Source organism: Mirounga leonina, unplaced genomic scaffold (genome assembly GCF_011800145.1).
Source record: "Mirounga leonina isolate KUSES-001 unplaced genomic scaffold, KU_Mleo_1.0 Mir_101664, whole genome shotgun sequence".
Taxonomy (NCBI): Eukaryota; Metazoa; Chordata; class Mammalia; order Carnivora; family Phocidae; genus Mirounga; species Mirounga leonina.
This window is the reverse complement of record NW_023270175.1, coordinates 7083961-7110493: the sequence shown is the minus strand read 5'-3', so window position 1 is coordinate 7110493 and position 26533 is coordinate 7083961. Positions and strand designations below refer to the sequence as shown.

At 34.6% G+C, this 26533-nt stretch overlaps 1 protein-coding gene and 1 non-coding gene across 3 annotated transcripts in view; both read right to left on the bottom strand.

Annotated features, from left to right (window-relative positions):
* Window positions 1-26533, bottom strand: part of HTR2C (5-hydroxytryptamine receptor 2C) — a 265143-nt gene that overhangs the window by 224174 nt on the left and 14436 nt on the right. For both annotated transcript variants that reach the window (XM_035006112.1, XM_035006121.1), the window contains exon 2: window positions 17158-17219. The gene's annotated coding sequence lies outside the window, so the exon portion shown is untranslated. The remainder of the gene's footprint in view (window positions 1-17157; window positions 17220-26533) is intronic.
* Window positions 1913-2041, bottom strand: LOC118013825. Its single transcript, XR_004680121.1, has one exon. It is a non-coding gene; the product is annotated as a small nucleolar RNA SNORA35 (small nucleolar RNA).

Below are 26533 nucleotides of genomic sequence, written 5' to 3'. Positions count from 1 at the left end.
GCAGATGTTTATCAAAGAGAATTTATCGTCTTTATTACTAAGTCTGTTTTATATTATGAAAGAGTCTAAACAGTTATACTTTTCCATCTTCAAAGTTCTAAATGAAATTAAAGTACATAAGCAGAAAAAGACAAGCAAAAATAATTACACGGGAAAACAAAATAGCATGTTGCCTTTAGGAAAAATGCTGGGAACAGACATTGTGTTGACAGGTTCTCACCTACCCACATGGAGCTCTAAGACAAGCCCCCTAGATTATATTATTTTAAGAAATTAAGCTTTAAAAATCTATTTAAAAGGCTGTCTTCCCACATCTTGTTATCAGTGTAATATATGTGTCTATGGCTGGAGAGGGATGGGGGAATGTTCAACTGGCGTTTATTCTGCATTAGAATAGTAAGGGGAGAATAGTAAAACCCTGTATTATTATAACGCATTTGTTCACAAGGGTAGTAAGTCATCTGAACACTCTCTTGCCATATTTCTAAGGAAGGTAAGGTATTTATTTTCATTCTAAAAGGAAGGAGGTATTTATTTTCATTTCAAAAAGAGACCAATGTCTGGAACCTCAGGACAAGGAAGTTTACCTAAGGCACACGACACGGTCCATCTTCTACTTCCATTTCATATCACCCACATACTCGATATTCACTTTTCTTTTATCCTTGGTTCAATAGTGTCAATAAAGAGGACAGATGGAACAACAATAATTAAAAAATATATACTGTATAAAAAAGTCTTTCTAATGTATCCTTGCCAATCATCAGGAAAAATGTGTCATTTTTTTTTAAACTGGGTTTTGTATTCCAGTGAACAAGGATTTATTTAGTGTAATGTGTATTTTTCACTGATATATTTCATCCCAATTGTCTGAAAATAGTAATATAATGAGCTGCAAGTTGTGTACATTCTTTTACAGTGTTGGCCTAATTATCAGAACATAGCTATGACCTATGAGCCCAGTGTCCTTTCTGGCAGAGGGCCCTAAAGACATTTCCTAGGAAGGCAAGTTTACCACCTATAATGTCAACACAAAAAATGTGAGGTTGTCTTCCAAAATAATTATTTTCGGTTAAATAACTTATCATGAATTTATCTCTCACAAACTAATCTTTTCTTATTTATGTATTATTTTTTTAAAGTAGGCTCCATGTCCAATGTGGGGCTTGAACCTACAACTCTGAGATCAAGAGTCACATGTTCTATTGACTAAGCCAGCCAAGAAGCCCTTCTTTTCTGGATTTTAAATGAGTTTTCAGTCTATATATGTATATATATATATATATATATATATTTTTTTTTTTTTTACCACATAAAACAGTGCCACATTTTATATGGTTCTAAAACTATGGCATTCAATTCTAGAGCTTTCTTGGAGTTCTGGTTACAAGAATTAATGACTGATTTCACAGATAACTTACATGAGTTTATCCATCAGTAATTATTTATTGAACTTCTACTTTTTGTAAGGCACTGGGCTAGGTGCTTCTGTAAGTACTAAGATGTATGAGAAGAGAGAGTCTTTGCTTTCAAAGAATTTACAACTTAGTTAATAAGATAACATTAATGGATACAAAAAATGGGAAACTGGTCATTACCACACTGTAGTAGAGGGAGAGATTTGTGAGGATTTGAGTATTCAAAGGTATTATGAAGGAAAGAAGGGACCAGCAGTGTCAACCTTATTTTATGGACTAGGAAACTGAGTCCAAGAGGGGCTAATGTAAATTGCTAAGAGTTACCCAGCTAATAATAATGGTGATGATAATGTAATAACAATAACATTTTTTAGTTCCTACTATTAACTTAATATGAACGTAGTCAACTTTATTTAGTAGTAGCAGGTACTGAGCTGCTTGTTTTGTCTCTCCACCCCCCCACTTTTCTTAGGCAGGGCCACAGGACCCAGTAAATATGTACCCCCCAGCATGCAGGAGTAGCCCACAGCAAGACTCTCCCAGCTTTGTGGAGGGATTTGCTTTTGCACTGCTCGATGCCCAGTTGGTCAAGGAGAAGCCCAATGGGTCACTTGCCAGTGCTGTAGACAGTAGAGCTAGGGCTGGGAGCCCATGCTCTGTTCAGAAGAACCAGCTTGGAAGAGGGGGTGGATATGAGACCTAAAACGTCTCGGGATCCATCCTTCATTCACTCAGTATGGTCACTACATACACGGGTTAGCTTTAGGGGAAGGAAATGTGAGTTTAGAATCAGGCAGATCTGGACTCAGAATCCCAACTCTGTCACTCACGAGCTGTGGAACCTTAGAAACTCACTTAAGCCCTCTTGGCCTGTGTTTCTCTCTATGTCAAATGGGATCAGTAATAACTTGTTTATTGACAGCTGACTGTTGTGAGAATTAGAAGAAATAACTAGTCCAGTCTAGTCCCTGACATTAGTCGATGTTCAATAAGTAACAGCTATGGTTAAAAACAAGCATCTCCCACTTCGCCAGGGACAATTCTCTTTCTCTTTCAAATTATTATTTGCGAGGAACTTGGTTACAAATTTGTGGAATTTTTTAAGTTAATAATTTTACATTTTTTCTACTTGTCTTATAATTTCCCCTTACAAAAGCCAACTTGGCTTACATGTTGACTATGACTATTTAAAATTGCTTAAACTTTCCTGACAAGAATTTGTAGATCATTATCCCTGAATTATGTGATGAAGACACATCTTTCCTGTGTGTCTAGAAGAAACTCACATTTTCCCAAATGTACAAAACAGAAAACTATCCATTTGATGTGTCTCCCATTTTTTTCTTGGTTATGACTAAGAGTCTGCACGTTGAGCAGCCACTGTCAAATAATCATTACTTCTTTCTTTTTGTTTTGCTTCATAAAGTCATTGATAAAAGGCTATGAACCATGCACTTTTTTTTTAAGATTTTATTTATTTATTTATCAGAGAGTGAGCGAGAGAGAAACAGCATGAGGGGAGAGGGTCAGAGGGAGAAGCAGGCTCCCCACTGAGCCGGGAGCCCAATGTGGGACTCGATTCCGGGACCCTGGGATCATGACCTGGGCCGAAGGCAGTCGCTTAACCAACTGAGCCACCCAGGCGCCCCATGCACTTTTTAAAATGTATAGCATTCCTATCAAAACAAGTCTTTCTCTGTAGCTCTTCTAGTTTTGCCCTAGCCTGGTATATGCTGCCTTACCAAAGGATGCCCACTTGGGTGCTCAGCCACCCTGGAATTCTAAGAATAGTCTGGTTTCAAGTGCATAGAATGGAATGAATTATAACCCTTGGTATGTGATTCACCACTATCATCTCACCAGACATGGCTGCATTGATATAATTAATTAATTAATCAATTAAAATTAAAACAACACATCTTATATGCACTGTGAATATTCAGCTTTAGAAGACAATGCCAACTTCTTTTCCCAAGTAGTTGTACAAATGTATACTTCCACCCGTAATGCATAAAATATCTAGGTGATGCACGTTCCTTCCAATGGTTGGCTTTCAAACTTTTTAAATTTTATTGATACAATGAATAAAATGTTCCTTTTCTTTCTTGCCTGACCTCCCTAGATGAAGAAGTTCCATTACCAAAGTTGGGGTTTAGAAATTTTCCTAGACACTTGAAACAGAATGGAATCAAATACCAGAAATTTCTCAGCAACATGAGAACTACAGGTGATATTCTAGACCCTTCTTGGCTAAAGGTTTTAAAAAATGAGGAGGAAAAAAACAATTCAAAAGAATAGTACGAAAAAAGTGCACTCCAAAAATTAAAGTGCATATATAGGTTTATCTGTGATGTATAAAAGAACATATTTTCCTGCCTAAAATTCTAGAATAATGGCAATTTGAAGGGGGAAAATATGAATTGGCTCTTGTTTCTGCTTTTCCAGTGAAGGAGACCTACTTCCAAAGTGTTGGTTAATCAATTGAAATATAGACACTCTCTTGAATGTGCAGACTACTTGGTAGACATGAATACAAAAAGAGGAAAAATACCATGTGACAAACCGGTTATTAATTATGGGTTTTAATAGTTTACATTTCCTTTGGGAGACCATCCATTTATGAAGTTGTGGTCCATTTAATTCATCATTCAGAAAAACACATGTTCATTATTCCACAGCTTTGAAAAGCAGTTGTTTCTCAGAGTAATTGTTTTATATGTAATTATGATTGCAACAGCCTTAATCCTAAATTATAATACCACTTTCAATATGCATACTCATCAAAATGCAATGTGGTAGTAGAGACAAGTCTCCTGCAAGAAATTTAGGCAAGGTTTTCACTTTATTAATGTCTGTCATTCTATCTCTATTTTTGGTGATGTGCCACTATTCTAATTATGCTTAACCATGTCCCATTACAATTATGTACTTGCCTAGCAGGAATTGCAACCATATCATTCAATGCCTTTTGCTTTTACGGACGGCTGAAATTTGAGAGGAGCATGTCTAACAAAAGTTCTTTAATATAAAGACGCAAACACCAAAAGACCCCAGCTTTTCTTAGGCACAAGACAGATACCATTTAAATACTGCTCCTAAAGGGAGGGCAGACTCACACTACTTAAAAGTCTTATCAATTTTTAGATATACCAAGCATTAGAGTAACATTTCTGCTGAAAAGTTAACTGCCGGCCTTTATTATAAAATCTTGATGTGATAAGTCATGATGAATTGATGCAGACCAGTGGACTAAAATTGTTTTCAGAATCCAACAGGTGTTCCAATATTTACCTTCATTCTTCAATACTGAGGGTAAGCACTCTTCAAGAAGCAGATCTGTAAGTTTTACTTTCAGATTGGCACTATGATCTAATGATAAGGTGTGTAATCCATGGTCGTTACAGACTTTTCTCAAGATAACTATATATTTGACAGAAGACCAAAATGTCTCTCTTTTGCTTGCTTTTACTATATCCTTCTCAAAAAATTACTGGTGACCGCACTTGTGGTGAGCACTGAGTAACATACAGAATTGCTGAATCATTATGTTATACACCTGAAACTAGTGTAATGCTGTATGTTAATTATACTTCAATTTTTTAAAAAAAAGTAACAAAAAATGAAGTAAGAAAAAAATTAACTGATCAGCCAGCAAGTATTTGTGGAGTACCTAGAATGTCAAAGGGACTTATGTGGATGCCTGGATAGGGTGTAAAAAGACAAGTAATGAGATGGAAGTCATAATGATGACAGCTATGTATACAATTCAGCCCAATTTATAAGCTCACTTCCCGAAGGCTCTCCCTCTGAAATGCACGCTTCATTGATTTCTTCCCTCTTTGTACCTGTATAATCCTTGTTGCTCTTTGTAACATTCTTTTTTTGTTTGTTTGTTTTATGTTAATTAATCTCATCTTACCAAGAAGATCATGAGTAAGCTGAGAGGTCAGAGATCTTGGCCAATTGTTACCTGCAACTCCCCAAATTCCTTGCTTAGTGCTGATCCCATAATAGTTCTTCATAAATATTTTGGCACATTAATCTAATATTCAAAGCGATATTAGCCAGATACTTTAGTCCACTCATTCTTTATTATAACCTCCAAAGACACAAAGAGAGGGAGAAAAGATGCAGTTCAGTGTATCACCATCAATACAGGTTCTAGACTCTTCTATTAGTCAAATGTTTACAGTAAATTGTGTGAAAACTTCTGAATAATTTAGAGTAATAAACAGCATCCTTTTCCTGTGACGGGGTATTTTGATATGTTAATTGTAGTGTTTTGCTTTTTAAAAACTAGGTTACATTATTTTTCATTCTAATGCAAACTTAATGCACTACCTATTAATATGAAGAGTCAAACATAATGATCTTGGATTTATGTAATTTTCCCAAAAAATAAACTGAGAACTTTATGTTCTCTGGGGCATGATATCATAAAGCATAATGAAGGCGGAGCTGTTGGAGTTGTATTCTGCCAACTCCTACCATCCAAACTGCCACTGATCTTCCCCTGAAGGCTTTAGAAAGCCTCACCATCCTTTCGTCTTCCTCTACTTCAGTGACTATCTATCATTTCTCACAGCTATAACTCTGCCATAGGGAATCTCAGTCAGTCAATTGTGGGAGGGAAATAAACAAATTATTTTTAAATGACAGAAGTCGATGTTGGATAGCAATAACACCAAAGAAAGTTATCTAGCAACAAGTCATGGATTATAATGTAGGGTGCATAGAGACTTGAAACAAATCCTATTTATTCCTTCTATTTCATTTGCTTTGGTGCCTCCCTTGGGAATCTAACATAGAAATCAATTCCCTAAGCTTATGAATATTAAGAAGTGATGAGCTTAATTCAACTTTTTCGAAAAGGTTGTCTTGATAAGAGATGGGACATTAAATAGATGATCATTTTTAACGTTGTGACTTGGAAAAACTTTTATCACATCAGAGTCACAAACACTGGAAAACTACCCGAGCATGACATACCTCTGTAGCCACCTGGTGGTAGGGGATGCTTGTTACAGGTGTAGTAACTGGAGAGCATGATACGAAAGCATCTGCACGGAGACAAAGATGAGAGATCCAGCCCGTGTATCTGAGTACTTACAGGAATTTCTCTTTGGAAGAACAGTTATAAATATTATCAAAACCCCTTAATCAGCAGTTTCCTCTTACGATCTTCTCCATGTTGCTCTCACCTTATTCCATTACCGAGTATAACCCAATAAGGTCACAGGCCCCATCAGCTCTGCCTCATTCAAAGCTCATTGTTTTCCAAGCTTTTTGTGAAGCCCCTCCCCCTCAATACACATTCTCAAAGTGCCCTTCTTCCTGCCCTCTCTACATTCTGAATTCAACTGTCTTCAGTGTTGAGATGACAGGCCACTTCTTATACCTCATCACGACCCAAACTAATCATAATCTTTACCCTTTCTTCATCTGTTTGTCCTTGGCCTTATTGCCTTCTTTCCCTGAGCTATCTTTTCAATGATAAGTTCTCATGTAAATATTTTTTTTCCGCCATAGAATCACTCTTTGTAAATGTACTTTCTAGCTTGGCTTTTATTTAACAATTTAGAGAAGACACTGAAATATCAGTTTTCTCTAGGATACTCGAGTTACTTGGTCATCTTTTTCCCTTTTAGAATCAGAGGTTACCGTCAGCCTATAACATCAAGATCTGTTTGTAAACTGAAAATCTAGCTTATGCTTTAAAGGCAGGAAGAGTGCCAAACCTCATCACAATGCCTATTAAATGAAGGAAAGCACCGAGGAGCAAACAGTGTAAGGAAGGTGCGCTGCACTTAAATGTTAGCACATCAAGTACCAAAATCAATTGTAAATATTATTTAAAAAAAATAAAGTGTAATAAAGACTAATTCATTGGTATTTTTATATCCAGGGGAACATGATGTGCTTTGTTAAAATGAATTTGCAGAGATCAGCCTATTTAAAGGAAGCTTCCTCTGCAGAAATCTAAAGATATAAGAATAATAAATAATAATGGAAATGAGTCATTAATTCACTCTTGTGTCCAACATTTATTGAAGACATTTATTGAGCACTTTTATGCTGTCAATAAACATTTCTTCCACTATGAAAAGACAACTTTGAACTGGGGCACAAATGAATGAATTATACTATTTTAATAAGACTATAACTAATACACTTTGGGGACATATACAAATACCTAAGAAATATCTGTTTAAGTCCTTAGTGATTTAAACTATAGGAAATAGTAGGTGGGACAGAAAAAAAAAACCTTCAGAAACTTGGAAGTATGTGCTGAGTATTTCAGCCCTAAACTCAACTTCCTAATTCCGGGCCCTTAAACTAAAATCATTTTTTAGTCAAACACCGTTTTCTGAAGAGAAACTGTCAACTTCATTACCCAGGGGCATGTTGTTAAATAATTGGAAGAATGAATATCTACCTTCTTATTTGGCCTTATTTAAAAACAGAAAGCATCCTTCAAGAGAAAATTTATGGGGTTTTGACATTTATTAAGTGACTTTTATATGCTAGAAACTTTAAGTGGGTTGTTTCATGTAATCACTTTGACATACTTGTATTATACTGACTTTCATGTTATGGCTGAGGTAAAAAAGGCTTAGAGGCGTTAAGTAAATAGCAATAATACTACTGACAATAATAGCAAGAAAACAACAGCTAATTACTGCTTAGCATCTGGTATGTGTTACATACTTCGTATTACCAGATTTACACAATAGCTGTTTTTCTTAAGCAAGTCCCAAGAAGGCAGGGAACCTTAGATAACTCACTTAAGCCCCCTAGGACTCTTATGTGAAGTATGTGTAATAATAGCCACTTTTATTAAAATGTGAAATTTAAATGGAGTAATTTGTATAATTTTCAGCCCATTACCTGGCATTGAGTAGATGTTCAATAAATGATAATTTATATTATAACTAAATATAACATCTCTCCTCACTTGATGAGAAACCTGGTCATAGGTCCTTTGAATGTTAAAAAAAAAAAAAAATTAAAAGTTTGAGGCACCTGGGTGGCTCAGTCAGTTAAGCGATTGGCTCTTGATTTCCGCTCAGGTCATGATCTCAGGGTTGTGAGATCGAGCTCCGAGTCAGGCTCCGCACCAGGCGTGGAGCCTGCTTAAGATTCTATCTCTCTCCCTCTGACTCTTCCCCCCTCCTTCTCTAAAAAAAATTAAAATTTCCTATGTGTACATTTGTTATTCTTCCTAACTTCCATTAATAAGTTGCCTGTCCTGTCATGGTTAGTCAGTATTTAAAAGTTACCTAAAATTTTCTGACCAAAATTTTAGCTTTCCCTCTAGTGTGGAAAAGTAAAAACTCTCCCTCTGCTCTGCCTTCCATTTTTTCTACCCCCAGGTCATGACTGAGTCACAGCTACTGGTAGATGCATTCTCTATTTTGGAGGAAATCTAAATAAATAAATGGTAGTAAAATTTATCCATTTATTAGATTGTTATGAGAAAATTCCTAAAGTTCCTTGTAAGTTCCCAGCAAATCTTAATTCACTCCCAGCATTCCAATGAAGCACGACTCCAGAACAAGTGGACCAAGTCCTTTTGGCAGGGATGAGATGAGAAATGGAAAGAGAATTAGAGGAAGAGCTTTCTAGGGACTATTGGGATTGAGTTAATTTTGTACTTGATATTCCATCTTTCATAATTCTCAACTCTGATGTTTTGTAATATCTTATCATCTCACTCCGCTGTCACTTCTAGAGAAATAATAGACACGTGCTCATTTCACCTCTCCACATGTAAGCCTACTCTCTGGCTCATCAGCAATGTCAGTCAGATGCTGAGGCTTTTGTAGAGACCATCCTTTTAATCTTTAATCCTCAGTTCTTAGCTTCCCTTTTTAGTCTGCGGTGTGCTTTGTAATAATGGACAAAAGGTTTGACTGCCCTGCCCCGCCTGGTTTTGTGATATTCATTTCACTTTTCCTCAATGAATTTGCAAACCTTGATTATTTATATAAATGATTCCATAAAGCTTTCATATGAGAACAATCTGCTGTCACTTGCAGAAGAGTCCTGACCTTTCAAATGTAGTTTTTTCAGGTTTCCTCACTCATTTCTATTCTCTTTCTCCCTCTCGGCAGACCAGTCCTCTCTTAAAATTCCAAAATGTAGAACTTAACAGCATCCTCCACTTCTCAGTCTGCATGCTCACTTGACAGCACAACTCATTAAAATCTGAAGGCTTTTCTTTTTTTAAGATTTGTTTATTTAATTTAGAGGGAGTGAGGGGCAGACAGAGAGGAAGAGGGAGAGAACCTTTAGCAGACTCTGCTCTGAGCATGGAGCCCGGCGCGGGACTTAATTCCCGGACCCTGAGACTATGACCTGAGCCGAAATCAAGAGTTGGACGCTTACTTGACTGAGCCACCCATGAGCCCCAAAATCTGAAACCATTTAAATATGCATATAAGAAATCCCCATTTCCTTTGAGCCTTCTCAGTCCAGAAGGGCTTGTTCTCCTGCCACACTCTTATGTTCTCAGTTTAGAGAACGCTAATGCTGTTGCTTGTCTATCTCTCTTGTCTTTCACTACTTCCCGCTTCTCTCTTAAGAAAAGCCTTGTGTCTTGAAGTCTTAGCTCAACTGCGATCTTCTCTACAAAGCCTATCCCACCACACACGTCCAGCCTCTGGCAAATTCATCTACTGGCACTTCATATTCTAGTGGGGTGGTTGGCAAACTATAGACTGTTTTTGTATGGCCCACGAGCTAAGAATGGCATTTACATTTTTATATGGTTGTAAAAAAAGTAAAAAGATGAATAATACATCATACTATGTGAAAACTGTATGAAATTTGAATTTCAGTGTTCATAAATTTTTACTGGAACCCAGCCACATCCAGTCATTTATATGTTGCCTATGGCCAACTTCATGGTACAACAGCAAAGCTAAGCAGTTGCAAGAGACTATATGGAACACAGTATCAAAAGTATTTACTCTTTGGCTCTTTATGGAAAAAGTTTGTTGACCCTTGCTCTATTACCTTGCTACTCCAAGTATAATTCATGGACCAACAACATTGTCATCTGGGAGCTTGTTAGAAACATAAACTCTCTGGCGCCTTTCCAGACCTACTGAATCAGAATCTGCAGCTTAACAGGATTCCCAGATGATTCCATCCACAACAAGGTTTGAGAATCATTGCTCTAACACTCATCATGCCGTCTTAAACTTGTTGGTGTGTATTTTAACAGATGAAAAAATGGAAACAGATATATATAATTTAAGACAAATTTGGGTCACTGCAAAATAGCGAAGTGCAATTTAGACGAGTAAAAATAAAATCAATATGAAATTAAGGCAGAAATAAGAAAGCTTAGTTAGCCAGGAGGAAATATAAACTCAGGATCATATCACTCATCAATGTGTTCATTTAGTAACAACACATTTCAGTTATATTCATCTATTCAATGATGTATTTATGCTATAGTCAATATATATATTCCATTTTTTAGTGTGAAATGTAAGTCCCATTAGCAATAATTCTTAATACTTTATAGGTTATGCAGAATTCATTTATCACGAATTTGAATTTGCTTATTTAATAATGTATAGCAGTGATATGATTTGGTTATCTGATGTCTTAAAATGTGACTATGAAACTCTTGGTGAATGATACAGGGCAAGAAAAACCTATTCAAAACCCCTGTTGGACTGTTCAACAATGCAAATGGGGTATTAGGCATTTATGTGTCAATTTCTTGTACAGCTAATATCACATTTAAAGTCATGGTGATACTTTTATTGCCATCACAGTTAGTTGATAGCTCACATTGGCAACCCTATGTTAGGGTCTTAGTAACTGAGGCCTCTAATTTTTCACCAGTGAGTTTTTGATAGATAATACCTATTTGTTCTTTCAGTTATTCAGTCAATGAATATTTACTGAATTGTACGATAGGTACTGTGCTAGGTGCTAAAAATACAATATTCAGCAAAAGCAAATACTGTCCCTGATCTCATGAAGTTCACATCTAGTGGAGGAGATAGCAATATCTAATCGCAAACATAATATCTAATTATAAACTGCAATAAGTGCTATGATGGAAAGCTATACAGTGTTGTCTATGAAGGTATATAACATAGGAAGCTGACCTAACATGGGGGGTAAGGTGGGGACGAAGGCTTCCCTGTTCTCAGAAGAAATATCTTTTAGGCTGGGCTTTAAAGGCTTAATAGGAGTTAACTGGTGGGGAATGTGAGTGTTAGGAAAGGTGGGAAATGCAAGGAAGTATTCACAACAGAAGCGAGTGCATGATGTGTTCAAGCAACTGGAAGTAGACATTTGTAGCTGAAGCATTCATGAGGGAGGTGAGGGGACATGGCAAAATATGGTACAGAAGAGGTGGACTGGGGCCAGATTAGGTTCTCTTATAAGCCATAATAAAGATTTTGGTATTTATTCTAAGAGCAATCAGAATTGGGACAATGGGATTTGGGAGTGCAAATGTGTAATTGGGACAATTATTTAGAAGGCTGTTCCAGTACTCAGACAAGAGGTGATAGAAAGCCAAACTGGTACAAGGATGCTAGAAATGGAGCGAAGATACTCATAAGCTAAAGTTGACAGGAGTTAATGATGAAATTGGTTATGGGGCATAACGGATAGGAAGATGTTCAAGGATGACGGACAGTTTCTTGCCTAATCCAACCATCTAAATAACAAGGTCATTGCCAGTGATGCTAAGAAACTTGCCACACATGAGAGTATATTCTCATATAATCAAAACCCTATGAAGTCAATGAGAATGCTCAATGGCATGGCAATTACTTATGTAGAGATTTTAACTGATATATATTTTTAGAAAACATACCACGAATATGTGTTCTGATTTTCATATTTTGTTAGCATCTTTTTATTAGTTTAGTATTAGCTTACTAGTATCTCCAAAGATACAAATAAAGATACTTAGTTTTGAGAAAGCTAAATGAACAACGGTACCGAGATGTACAAAGAGAGAATATTTCACAAAGCGATTGTTAGCAAGCCCACATATACCATGTATTACTTGCCTGGGTCATGTGTTTAATTTTGGTGGGGGAAAAATAATTTTCAAATAAGAGTAAAATGTGATAGAAACAATGCAAATATGCAAATATTCATTTCATAAAACACGTAAAAATTTTGTATCATTAAAATATCTGCATTTTATTTGAAAGATATGTGTCATTTCTAAAATGAGGGCCATATGCACTAAAGTTAAGACTAACAAATATTTTAGAAGCATGAAATAAAAAAAATCAACATTGTTTATGTCATAAACTCCTTGATAATGATAGCTTCTAATACAACATGTATTAACTTACTTGTTGTAGTTACTTAAGTTACTCCCATATTTTATATTTCTGGAGATATGAGTATTTTCGAAATGTATGATTTAAAAGTGCAAGCATATTTTTGAAAGGTGTATGTTCAAAAACAGAAAACACACATAGAAAAAATTATTTTACTACCATGATCTAGTATGAATGGACATGTAACTCTACTTTGAAACTGCTTGGCTAGTTACCTTTCCAAAATAAAATGAACTTTTATTTTGAAAAGTTGAAATATTTTAGAATGTGGACATTCTAACCTATGTTGCCAACCTTGTTGATTTTGGTGCAGGCTAGTCAGGGTGAAAAATATGTATGGTATATAGTTTTCAAATTATCAATTCGCTCAATTGGATTATTAAAATCAATAAATATTTAAGTACTTAATTAATGCCATGTTTTTGAGTTCAATTGATTATTATAAAGGACTACTTAAATTTTTAGAATATATTTAAAATTTTTTTTAATTTAAATTCAATTTAGTTAACATATAGTGTATTATTAGTTTCAGGGGTAGAATTTAGTGAATCATCAGTTGCACATAACAGTTGCTCATTGCATCAAGGGCCCTCCTTAATGTCCATCACCCAATTACCCCTTCCCCCCTCCACCTCCCCTCCAGCAACCCACAGTTTGTTTCCTAGAGTTAAGAGTCTCTTACAGGGGGTGCCTGGGTGGCTCAGTTGGTTAAGCATCTGCCTTTGGCTCAGCTCATGATCCTGGGGCCCTGGGATCCAGCCCCATGTCAGGCTCCCTACTCAGCAGGGAGTCTGCTTCTCCTTCTCCCTCTGCCCCTCTCCCCACTCATGCTCACTGGCTCTCTCTTTCACATAAATAAATAATTTAAAGAAAGAGTCTCATGGTTTGCCTTCCTCTCTGTTTTCATCTCATTTTATTTTTCCTTCCCTTTCCCTATGTTCATCTGTTTTGTTTCTTAAATTCCACATTTGAGTGAAATCATATGGCATTTGTCTTTCTCTGACTAACGTATTTTACTTAGCGTAATACTCTCTAGTTCTATCCACGTCATTGTAAATGGCAAGATTTTATTCTTTTTGATGGCTGAGTAATATTCCTATATATATATTTTCCTATACACACACACACACATCGCACACATCTTAATTTTTAGAATAGTAATACAAGTAATACAAGTAATACAAGTAAATACAAGTAAAAAATTTTAGAATAGTAATACAAGTAATACAAGTAAGTACAAGTAAAAATTGTGAGGAATGTGGAATTATCTTATAAAGGCTTTGGTTTTCCTATGCTTTATATATATATATACACATATTCATTTACTAAAAATATGCCTGATTATCTTCCCAAGAAACTGTTATTTTATCATTGCTAGTACAATAGTTATTATTGAACTAATTATTGAATATATCATTAAATACATATTATGTGCAAGACACCATGTTGGTTCCTGTAGGTGATATAAAAGGCATATTCTCTGCAGGTAACACACAACATTTTAATACTCAATTCTGTACCCCTTTCATGAGTTTTGATTATGTATTATTTACTTTAACCAGATGAAGAGTTAAAGGGCAATAAAATGTATTTCATTATTTTACCAAATCCAAGAAATAAAATATCTGTGAATAAAATGAAAGCTACAATACACTGCAAAGTGAAATAATGACATTGTTTATCCACGTAGGTAATATTTGATTTTTGTTACAGTCTATGTTTTCATTAAAGTAATTCGGTAACCTAAAGAACTTTATAATAATAGTTATATATCAGAGAACTCACATTGAAAAAAAAAACTTCTGTTAAGTGAACATGCATTTATTTGTAGCAACACAAAGTCACATAATTAAAAGTTTAAAAGATAAAGTTCTTAAATTGTTAATAAAGGTGTCAAAAAAGTAACAAATATAAATCCCGTCATGACATTGTAGAACCAACATATGTACATTATTTCTTCATTTACATGAGCCCTTTCTGTGAAGAAGCTTTAAATGCTGATATGGTTTTACAGAAAAAAAGATAATATTTACCTTTAATACTTACTAATATTACTAACCTTATCCAGCTCAGGAGGAGCACAGTTGTCCAACTGATCATTTTTCACAGGAGACATTGAATACATTACCTAAATTATTACCTTAACGGTGATATATATTATATATATATATATATCACGGTAGCAGAGGTAGCATTAAGGAGGGCTTTAGGGAAGGTGTTACTAAGTTTGAATGATAGCTGAAGATAAATCAGCTCAACTGACTTTTATTTTTAAAGATCAATTGAATCATATATAGCTTAAAATAGTCACAGAAATCACCAGGGACCCACATTTCAAAAACTCAAAGAATATGAGGTTGTGGATGTATATGCATTATCATAAAACTCTTATGTACAGTGAGAATGAACATATTTAGTAACATTAACAATATTATTTATGATAAATAACCAGACTCTAACTTTTTATATTAAGTATAATTAAGTATGTTGCACATCCATTTTTATGTCACCAACATGCCCTGATGAAGTCAGCCTTTTGGAGAAGTGAAGTAGGCAACAAGTTTACATACCTGCATGATGAGATTTGGGGCATGTTTTCTCTTTTGGCCAATCAAGGATTTCAATTGTTGGAGTCACATTTTCAGTGTTAAAATGGGCCTCTCTCTGGGTGGGGTAGTACTTGTAGACATTGCCAGCTTTGGATGAATTTGTGTATCAAATCTTTTCCAATTAACAGCTGGATAAGACCAAGGTGTCAACAGGCCTGTGTACCAAGGGGTGCAGGGGCCTTGCGGAATAACAGGGGGTACTCATTATGGAGAGAATATGGTAAGGACAGAAGAGCGCTGAAAGGGAGATACTAAAAATGCAATTGGCTTACGTCACATCCTTCTAAGACTGACCTTGGTCTTTACTACCTTGTAGGGCCATTGCTACCTTATGATGCCAGTGATCTATATGAGGTGGCCTTTGTGTGAGTGAGCACAATTTGAAGCTTGAGAGTGTAAACTTACCTGCGTGTCCACCTTAACCTATTTCACCAATGCAGTGAAAATACCTGTGGGAAAACTTGGATCTTCACAAAAGTATAATGAGTGACTTCTTGTGCACTCTCAGGACAGCTGCTGGGGCTCTTTAAGATTTTACATTTTACGCTTTTTGGATTTCCTGTTTCCTTTATGGAAAGTTGCCTATAGCATCAAGAATTTTTTTTTAATATATATTAAACAAAGGAAGCATAACCTTTGTCATCATCTTAAATGGTGAGTCATCAAATTACAAAACAGGACAATTTGATGTTGACCATTCTGACTATAATACATTTTAATGCAGCCATTTTGATGCAACTGTCTTGATGTACAATCCCTGTTTTCTTCTTTTATTTTTTGATCAGTAATAATATGTACAGCAGACATTCCCAATCCTATTCCATCCTTTACCTCTCTCCAATTTGGATAGACTTCCACTTTATTTTGTATTATTTAACTTTTATGTAATGAGTATATATTAATTTTATACTAAAAGAGTGTTAAAATTTCATTGTAAAAGTAAGATAACCTCTATGATCATTATCCATTCTTCCTCCAACACTATCATTCTAAAAACATTTTGTGGAGTTAAATACATGTTTATGACTTTGGAAACAATCAGAAATTTAATTGAGAATTCCCTGTGCAGTCTGGAGCTTAAAATAAGGGATCTAATTTTGACCTATTTTGCCTAACTTGTAATAACATGCTTAAGAAATCTATAATATGCAGAGTGGTCCATTCTCTAGGTCAGTGTTTTTTGACATTTATAACAGGGAGCCCAATGTGGGATTCGATCTCAGGACCCTGGGATGGTCACCTGAGCCAAAGGCAGCCGCTTAACTGGCTGAGCCACCCAGGTGCCCTTGATACCCCCTTTTGAGAAACAAAGTTCTCAGTCTCCCCTCCTACTTCTCCTGAGATTTTTAGATCTATCCATCAAGAATATTTTTATGGACTTCGCTTTCAAAAATTTGTGATAGGAAAACAATAGCTGGATTTTCTATGGCCTGATCTCAGATATGAGTTTGTTTCTGAAAGAGAAAACTTCAAAATCATATTTTGTCTTCATTAGTCTAATTGTTCTTATTTATGCCATCTTATTTGATATTTCTTTAGTATAAAATCAGGGTGGCGATTAAACACTTTGGCAAAGGTGTCTGCTTACCACATTATTTGGTAATAAAATAGGCTGAGTTTTTCTTAAGTTGTGTACCAATTAAATAATTTTCTTTTTCAGAAATGCTAAGTCATTAATGGAAATTTTTTACTAGTTCAGAAATAAGTCTACATTACCAAAATAATAAGAATCCCCTAACTATAATGGTTGAATATTACTGCAAAATGAGAGTCCCATAGCATGTTTATGGATATACTTACAATTATTTTTGAAGGACGGTGAAGGCTGGCCTATAGATGCTCATGGATATTGGATGATATCCCTGAAAACAAACATTTAGAAAAATGCAATGAGAACTCTATAAGTAAAGTGCTATTTAGAATAACTATTTATACTATTCATGTATAAAGCATAGCTGAAAAGTAATGAGGCTGATATCTATAAGCACCAGAAGACAGTTTCATTTATATAAAATTAATGTAAAAAAACCCAAACATTAGTACAGCAGGTCAAAAGAAAATTAAATATCAGTTAAGTATTATAAATGAACCAGCAAAATCATAATTCAAATATTAAGTTAAAACATTATTTCACATAAAATCATTACAGACCAGAATTAGTTAAATGATACTAGAAGCTGGAAGAAGTTTGAAAAATCACCATTTCAGTATCAATTATTTTAAAAGTATCAATTGACAGCATTTATTTTGAGATTTGAAAACAAAATTAATACAAATATTAGCCAGCTACATTTGTAGGACAAAGAAATTTGCTGTAACAAAGTTAATATTTAACATGTTTTAAACATAAGAAGTTCCCTAAAACACATAAAACATGACCAAAAAGTTTTAAATACACAGATTTTCTTAAAATATAAACCTGTGGGAACCCACTCAGAACCCCAGAGCTGGTATAAAGCTTATTTTAAGTTGAAGACATCTTGAGATTCAACATATGCAGAAAAAAACCTCCTCTGACTAAAAGAGGAGGCTTTTTGACTAAAAGCTGCAATTTCTTGGGAATGAGGCTACCAGAAATGCCCTCTCCATGGAACTGTATGGCTCTGGAGGAGATGGAAAGACCACTCGTACCTATTCTTGTATAGACAAACACTATCACAAGCTTATCTCTTGTCTGTTCTCTTAAAAATCCATTTGTCTTTCCCAAAGAAACGTATTCGTTTATCCCAGAGAAGTTGTTCCTCACTCCTCCCTTATCCCCATGAAGTTAGGTATATAAAACTTTAACTTTACCATTAAACAGCCAGCTACTTTTTTTTGTTGGCCTCATATGTATATGAAATAAAACTTTTCCTCCTGTTAATCTCTTGCTTGTCAGTTTAATTTGCAGTTCTTGGTAACCGAGCCCAACAGGGTAGAGGAAAAATTTTTCCTCCCCTACAAAACTAATTCTTCCATTGGTTCAAGTAAATAAAATCAAATAATGTAAAGACCACTAGAGTTATGAGAAATACATAAGAAATGTTAATTATCATATTATTTGAAGACATTAAAATATTTTTAGCTCACAAATTTATCAATATAAGTCAACATATCTGATGCATAGTATAAAATACTTATGCAATAAATTTTAAAGCCACAATTTAAATAATTTAACGTCACTACCCTTTTAATCATTCAAGAGACAACAGACTATAACAGCAAATTGGTTTTTTTTTCATTCCTTAATGAAAGAGCAAATAAAGAGTAAATAAATAAAAGTAAAGGAAGAGTAGTTATGACTTCAAATTAGTGAAAAATAACATGGGTAAAAGCTGTTATATTAATCTAAATGTCAGAAAACACACTTAATATTATAAATTTGCACTCGCATTTTCTTCTCTCTTACAGCTCTAAATAATACAAAGATTTATGAAATAAATATATGAGAACACATGATCACATTAAACTTCTATTTTCAACAAATGATAGGGGATCTATAGTAAATAAAAAGAATTTCTTCATGAAAAAGGATATAAAACTGGTTCTACCTAGTATATTTCAAGAAGCAGAGGTACAAAGTTAATAACAATCTTTGAGCAATGATGAGATTCCACGCTTGCTGAAGAAGCTGGTGGCCAAGTTATTAGTCTGTACAATAAAAATTAAAGAAATGCAGGAAAGCATGAAATCATTTCAGTACACAGTAATGAGCTATTCTACCTGCTTAATACTGTAGCTCAGTACATAGTACTGTTCTACCTGCTTAATACTTAATATCGTAGCTCCCACTTAACAGAAGTACCTTTGCAAGGAATAAAACATTTATGGGCAGAGAACAGCTGCCAAAGGAATTACAGCCCCCTAGTGGTTAACTGTGACAATTGCAGTCAGAACATTGAGCTATGACTGTGATTGTGCCATTTATTTATGAAGGATTTATTTATTGCAGGTTCCCACACCCCCTTGGGGGGAGGATTGAGATATAATGAAGCATTTCTGTTCCTTCATAAAAAAAATTAATCTTATAGTTTAAAAAATTACTTCTAGGGGTGCCTGGGTGGCTCAGTGGTTAAGCGTCTGCCTTGGGCTCAGGTCATGATCCCAGGGTCCTGGGATCGAGCCCCACATGGGGCTCCCTGTTCGGCGGGAAGCCTGCTTCTCCGTCTCCCACTCCCCCTGCTTGTGTTCCTGCTCTCGCTATCTCTCTCTGTCAAATAAATAAATAAATAAATAAATCTAAAAAAATAAAAATAAAAAATTACTTCTGGATCTATCAACTGAAAATATATTTTCTGGTGTTTCCAACATTTTTGCATACATTTCTAAAATTTTAATTAATTTTGAAGAAGTCTGGAATACCCTAGGCAAAATTAAAACTTTTTTTCAATTTCTCTCTCTCTCTTTAGCCCCACTTGCTTTGCCTCTGCCCCACAACCATGGCATTTTTATAATAATTTTTTGCATCTACCATACATTCTCAGTCTGTTTCTTTCAGTCCTTTATATCATAAATCTGAGGTATATTTTATTATCACCATTCTGTCATTTCCAGTTTCTATCCGTCTTGCTGAACTGTTATCTTTAAAATTTCCCCATGACTTTGATAGATTTTTCTGCTTTGTAGGCTAGTGACTCTAGATAGAAAAGAAAGATGGCCACAACCTAGCTCTACGTATTAATCCAAACACTATGTAATTCTCTCCTACAAAAATAGTGCATACACTGTCTTTCAATTTCACACATGCAGTCCTATTACTTCTGGTGCTATTTATAACTGATTTATAAAGTGACATTAAGGGCAATTTTGTGGATGTTCAAGACAGATTTTATCTTACCTTTCCTACAAAAATTATTTTTATTTTGCTTTCAGCCTACCCTGAGAAAGAATATTATAAAACAGTAGTTTCAAGTCAAAATCGTGTTTTAAAAGTCATAAGAATCCTGTGAAGATTTAATGGATAAGTTTGCTGCTTTATTTCTCCTCAGTTGAAATTACAGGGAAAAAGCAGGCATTTAAAGTAGAAGGTCTATCAAAGAAATGCCTATCTTATGGTGGCTAAGAGTCATCATTAAAATGCCAGTACTCAATCCTGAGTAGAAGGAATACATTACAAAAGAGCTTAATTTACTTCTTTGGAAAGGCATGGATATTTCATATTTAAAAAGAAGGAGGTCATCTTTCATTCAAATATGATCACATTCAAACACAATGGCCACCCTTTACTGACTACTTTGACTTTTAAAAAATCTACTGTAATGAAATATGACTTACATATAATAAATTGTACGTTTTAAATATAGTTTGCCTAGTTTTGATGAAGATAATACACACCTGCGCAGTCCCACACCAATGAAGATATAGAATGTTTCTGTCCTCCTCTTCCTTGTAGTCACCCCCCACGAACTCAAAGCAACCATTTTCTTACTTCTATCATTTTAGATTATTTTAACCAGTTCTAGAAGTTCATACAAATGAAATCATAAGGTATGTTCTTCTCCTTTTGTATGTCTTCGACCCTTTGTTCAAAACATTTTTTCTGTCTTCTACTGAGTCTATTAGCAGACTATTTAAAGCACACATATCCCCTTGCCTTATCCTGTTGATTTATTCATTTAAATTTTCTTAACTTTCTCTTCAAGTTCATCGAACTTTCTAGTACCACAATCTTTGTCTAATGTTTAAACTTACTGTGCTGTGTCAAAGAGAGCAATGGAGTGGGCTATTTGTGACACTCAGAACAGTGAATCACAAGTCCAGCAAATCATGGCAAAACAAAGGAGCAATTGCAAAAGACAAAATCACTGGAAAAGCTTTCAAACACAAAATAGTGCATTGTCTATTACATCCTCATATTTAGTACAATGCAAATAACAAAAACAATTATTTTGTATTGTGTATAAAGCATATATGTTTCAGAAGAAGAAGATTAAAATGTGCATTTGGGGATGTAAATAGGACCTATTGATATATGTTATTAGATATTATGAGATTGATTGCTTTAAATGGGAAGCATATTAAATAATATCATATTTTGGGTAGAAGACCCCAGTTTTTATCTTCAGGTTTCATGTACTTAAAATTGTTTTTTGATGTTGGCAGCTAAAACGGATACCCATTGGGAGTTGCTACTAATGTGTTAGTCTACACCACTGTAAAAGAAAAATGCAAAGCCCATCAGAACGAAAGGCAATTTTCTTCATAAAAATCCTCTGAATAGGTGTAATTTTAGGGAAGTGTGTTCCATATTAGAGATTTAGGGAAAAAACCCAAACAGATGGCAAGGTTGAATCAATGGCTTCTTATGGCATTCAATAGCAAATAGCACACATCTAAAAGTTTTCTGATGTAAATGCCTCCTTTCTGGAAAGGATAGTCAAGTTTGGCAAGTGTTGATTGGATAGAATGGGAAAAATGAAAGAGATGGACTGGAAATAGAACTTTCCAGAGTTTGAAACTAAGGTTTCTGAAATCAACTGATTTTGAACAGGAGCACTTTGAGGATGCCTTCCTTTTTATTGATTTTGTGGTACTAAAATAAAAATTGAGTAACAAAAATATAGATGATAGAAACTCAGATACAAAATTTTATTGCCGTCAGAAGTGTAAACAGAAATTAAGGATTTACCCAGATTAATCAAAACCGTATTACCTGAATCTACCTAATCTCATTTTCTTTGCCAACTCTTCTTAGTGTGAAACAACCTCTCTGGTATTCCCAGCAAGTACATCTGTCAAAAGTCTGCAGGTTCCAGAATAAGCAAATCTATAGAGACAGGAAGGATTTCTGGCTGGCTAGAGCTGGGGTGGGTCTGGGTGGGGGTGGAAGTTAAGGTAGTCAGGAGGGACGTGTACACAGGGTTTCTTTTGAGGATTATGAAAACATTCTAAATTGTGGCAGTGGTTATAGGGCTCTGTGAGTATACTAGAAACCATTGAATTGTATACTTTAAAATGAATGATAAAACTGGTAAGAAAAGATTTGGGGTTGAATCCATGACCTCCAATGAAAAATCAGATCTTAAAATAACTTTGAAAGGTTGATTGTTCTCTTAAAAATATATTGGGAAATACATTAATTTCACATAATAATCATGTGATACATCTAACATTTATACATCTAAGAATCATATTTTAAATAAAAAATAATAATGCTAATACCTACAGCTCTGCATGTGTAAACAAAATGTGTCAACATTTTGTAGTGATGTGGAAGCTGGGGGGGGGTGGGAATGTTAAAACAACCCTGAACTAGACAAACATAGTAAGACAACTAAAGCACAATGAAATCTTTTTTAATTGAATAAGATAGACTCAAAGGTCAATTTTTATCTGGCCTCTATCTCGCATCAGCAAATATTCAGTGTTTATGTATAATCAGAATAATGCAAACTTTTCTACTTGAGATGACTCTTTTTAAATCATTGATCTTAACACCAAACCATATATTCCAGTGACTTTTCTGGTGGGGAAAGTGCCAAGTCTCTAAGCATCCAATAAATAACCAAATAGAAGAAACTCTATACTTTATTATGGGCAAAAATTGTGTTTGAAACTTCATTTTAGCTCCTCCATTCACAGTTGATACTCATTACATGTTATTTGGTGGGGGTTCTGTACCTTGTCATGCAAGCTCATAGCTTCCTCTCAGCCCTCTTTTTGTTTAAATTATACTGGCATGTATACAACTGGTGATTTTCATTAATTTTTTTAAAGCAAACAAAATCAGAATTCCGTTAAAAACTAGTGACAGATTCTAAATACTCTATAGGCTTTTGCCCGGAATAGCATTTGGAAACTGGTTCTTAAAATATTCTTAGATTGCAGGTGGATTTGTTTGGTATGTTTTATTTTTATTAGAAAACCAGTTAGTCACAATATTTATGCAACTGGAAGTGACAAGCTTCACCGTAAAAATCACAGGAAAAACTCAATACAAAACATATTAACAAAATACCAAAAGAAAACATTTTAAAGTTATAGACAGGCATAAAATGGGAGCTTTAAACTTTGACAGTAGGCTTTGCATTTAAAATGCAATGCCATGTTTAAATTTGAGTTTGTCGAATTATAAGAATATATAACCATTATAGATGAAATTAGATGAAAAGAGAACCATTTATTATGACATAAGAACAGGATGGAATTTCATGGAATCTGTACTCAAACGTTTCCTGTGTTATTATGACTGCCTTTTTTTCCTAATAAATGTGATCTGGGGAAACTTAAGGTAAATCTGTCTGGTCTTTTTTTTTTTATTATTGTTTATTGAGAGTTTATCACGAGCTAGCTTCCATGTATACATTATACATTACATCCTTGGAACAATCTTGCAAGGCACAAATTATCCTCATAAATGAGAATGCTCAGACCCTAAAACCTATGTAAACTGCTCTTCAAACTATTCTCCAAACTAAGCTTAGAACATTTACTTACTGTCTGGTAGAGTATATGGATAACAATATTAACTAATATTGACCAAATATAATAATACTCCTCATCTAATCTTAAACCCCATCTTCAAAAGCTTTATTTTTTTTTAACCTTTACATACTCCAAATGCTCTTAAGAGACCTCTAATTAAATAATCTGTGTTAGGTTTTTTTTTTAATATTATGATTCATTTCTACCATTTTCCTATTTCATTGCCAGTTACTATTATTAGATAATATTTTGCACACTTTTTCCATCTTTATTCCTATTAGTAAATAATGATTCCCTCACCTTTAAAAATAAACTGAAATCTTTGAAAACACACACATTCTTGATTTGTAGAAGTTGACATATGACTGGTACCTCCTGATTGTTTTCCATTTATTTAGTTCTTTGCGAATATTGCCAGTGACTAAGTAAATGTTACACTGAGGGTATATTTTGGGCATGAGCACTTGGCATATTTTTAAGACTTAAGGCTGTTAATCAATGTGCCATGAAAAAAGTATACCCCTCTAGTGAGACAGACTTGGGCTTGATTCCTGGCTCCACCTCGCATTAGTTATGTGTTTGGGCACATGGCTTAAATTCTCTGTGTCTCCGTTTCCTATTTAGTAGGGCTGTTGTGAAAATTACACGAGGGAATATATGTACTTTGTCAAAAGTGCTGACTAGGATGGGGGGTGGGGTCTCAATATTTGTTAATTCCTTTCCCTTCTTCCTTTTTTTTACCAGAGGTACCCACGATTTCTTTCCTGAACCACATCCTGCCTCAGAGATTCTGCTCTGTATTTCCTAGATGGAATGGTAAATATAAGTAACAATTTCAGTAGCGTTGTAGTTTAAAATTTCTGACAAAAGGTTGAATCAATAGAAAATTGAAACCATTCAACAAAACCTACATTACAGATTTTTTTGGGCTATGCATTTTCCTTCTGGTTACTGTTTCTGCCAGGGCACAATCCAAATGAAAGTTAATTGTTTAAAATTTGCTTACGAGTTATTGGAATGTTTCAATTTGGTTTCAAATCAATCCACTATATGCAAGGCATACATGTAAGTGAATAATGGAAGAAGAATCACAGAAGTAAACAGACTTCATTCTATAAAATGTACTTTATTTTTTTTTACCTTTTAGATCATACCATTGAACTCATTTGATGGTTCGTGTTATGATCACATCTTTCCCATACTCTGTAATTCACAGATTCATTGTCCTTAAAACCACATGAAGGCCACCGGTTTGTTTCCTTATAAAAATGACATAATGGATTCAAGCTGGAATTCTGTAGCTGGTGACTCATGCCTGCATTTGTGCATTTCAAGAGATGTAATTTATAGAAAGGAATCATCCAGCCTTGAGCTGTTTCAGACTTCAGTTGCTCTAGCAAATTAAAAATATAAAGGCTAGCATAAATAAATGCACACAGCCTGTCAACTGGTCAGTCATCTAATTTGAACCTCAAAAAATACTCTTGTCTTTTAATGATTCTTTTACTCTTGTTGTGAATATATATATATATATATATATATAATGTATATCATATCATATACACATAGGATCTCTTACCTATATCAGTAAGAATAAAAGCCATAATCTTAAAAGTATTCACATACTTGTACTAATTTTCTGATTATTGAAGCCAATAATGTAAATTCAGTTTCTATTTATTCTGGATTTATGAAGCATGACGTGATTCCCAAGGACAGTATGATGTAGTAAAAATTTTAAGGGCTTTCATTTACCATGCCACACAGTCTTCAAGAGGCAGTAGACCATGGTGGAGAAGAACCTGATTTCAGATTTAAGAGATTTGGGTTCTCTTTGTAAGTTTTGCCAATAATTAGCTGTGGGACCTGGAACAAGTCAGGGACTTTCTCTAAGCCTTAACTTATTTATTGCTGGAACGCAAGCAATAGTAAGTCTGTTACAAATGTTATCAGTATACTTTAGTTCTATTGCCATATTAAAATGCTTAGTGTTAATGTGTAATGCTTTCAGAATGTCATCCTTGTATTTTGGAATTGTGAAGTACTTTGCTAATATTCCTAAAATATCAAGCTCTATGAATTATCTAATAATTATGAATGACTCTTTTAGTATTGAGAATTAATAGTCACTTGATATTCAGACAATTGATTTTATCTGAGAGTCTAATCTACAGCTCATCATTTACTTACTTAAGCCAAGGTATAATTCAGATATCTAAGGGCTTGCTAATAAGAAATAATTCATATGACTCCTACTTGTAAGAAGCTTATTATTTTCGCTTGCATTAGTCAACTAACTTAATCCATTACTAGACAAACAGAACGTGCTGAACTCATGTTTGCTAATTTATTTTTTAAGTAAGTTAAGAGCAACAAGGTGGAACATGGATGAATCCAGGCTCATGGAGGTGTTTTTGCTTTTTACAACAATATTATGCATCTGAGAAGTTCTGTGAGTCAGTAAAAAAGAGATTTGGTCACGATATGATTAGATGATAGTGAACAAGTCACCTGAGAGAGTTTATCTGAATTCATTTTCCTTCTTTGGGCTTTGGGGCAAAAAGGTTTTTATATCAACATTTTAATCCCATACAATTTCTTTTTTTTTTTTTTTGTCTACTCTATTTCCTGAAATTTCTCTAAGTTTAATTTAACAGTGACCTCCCCCCCCCCGCCAAATCCTTTATGTAGGGCTCATATATTGGATCTCCAACTGGACTCCAAATTATTGGAGATCACAACATAAGTGTTGTTTCCTCTCCTGGGAGACCTT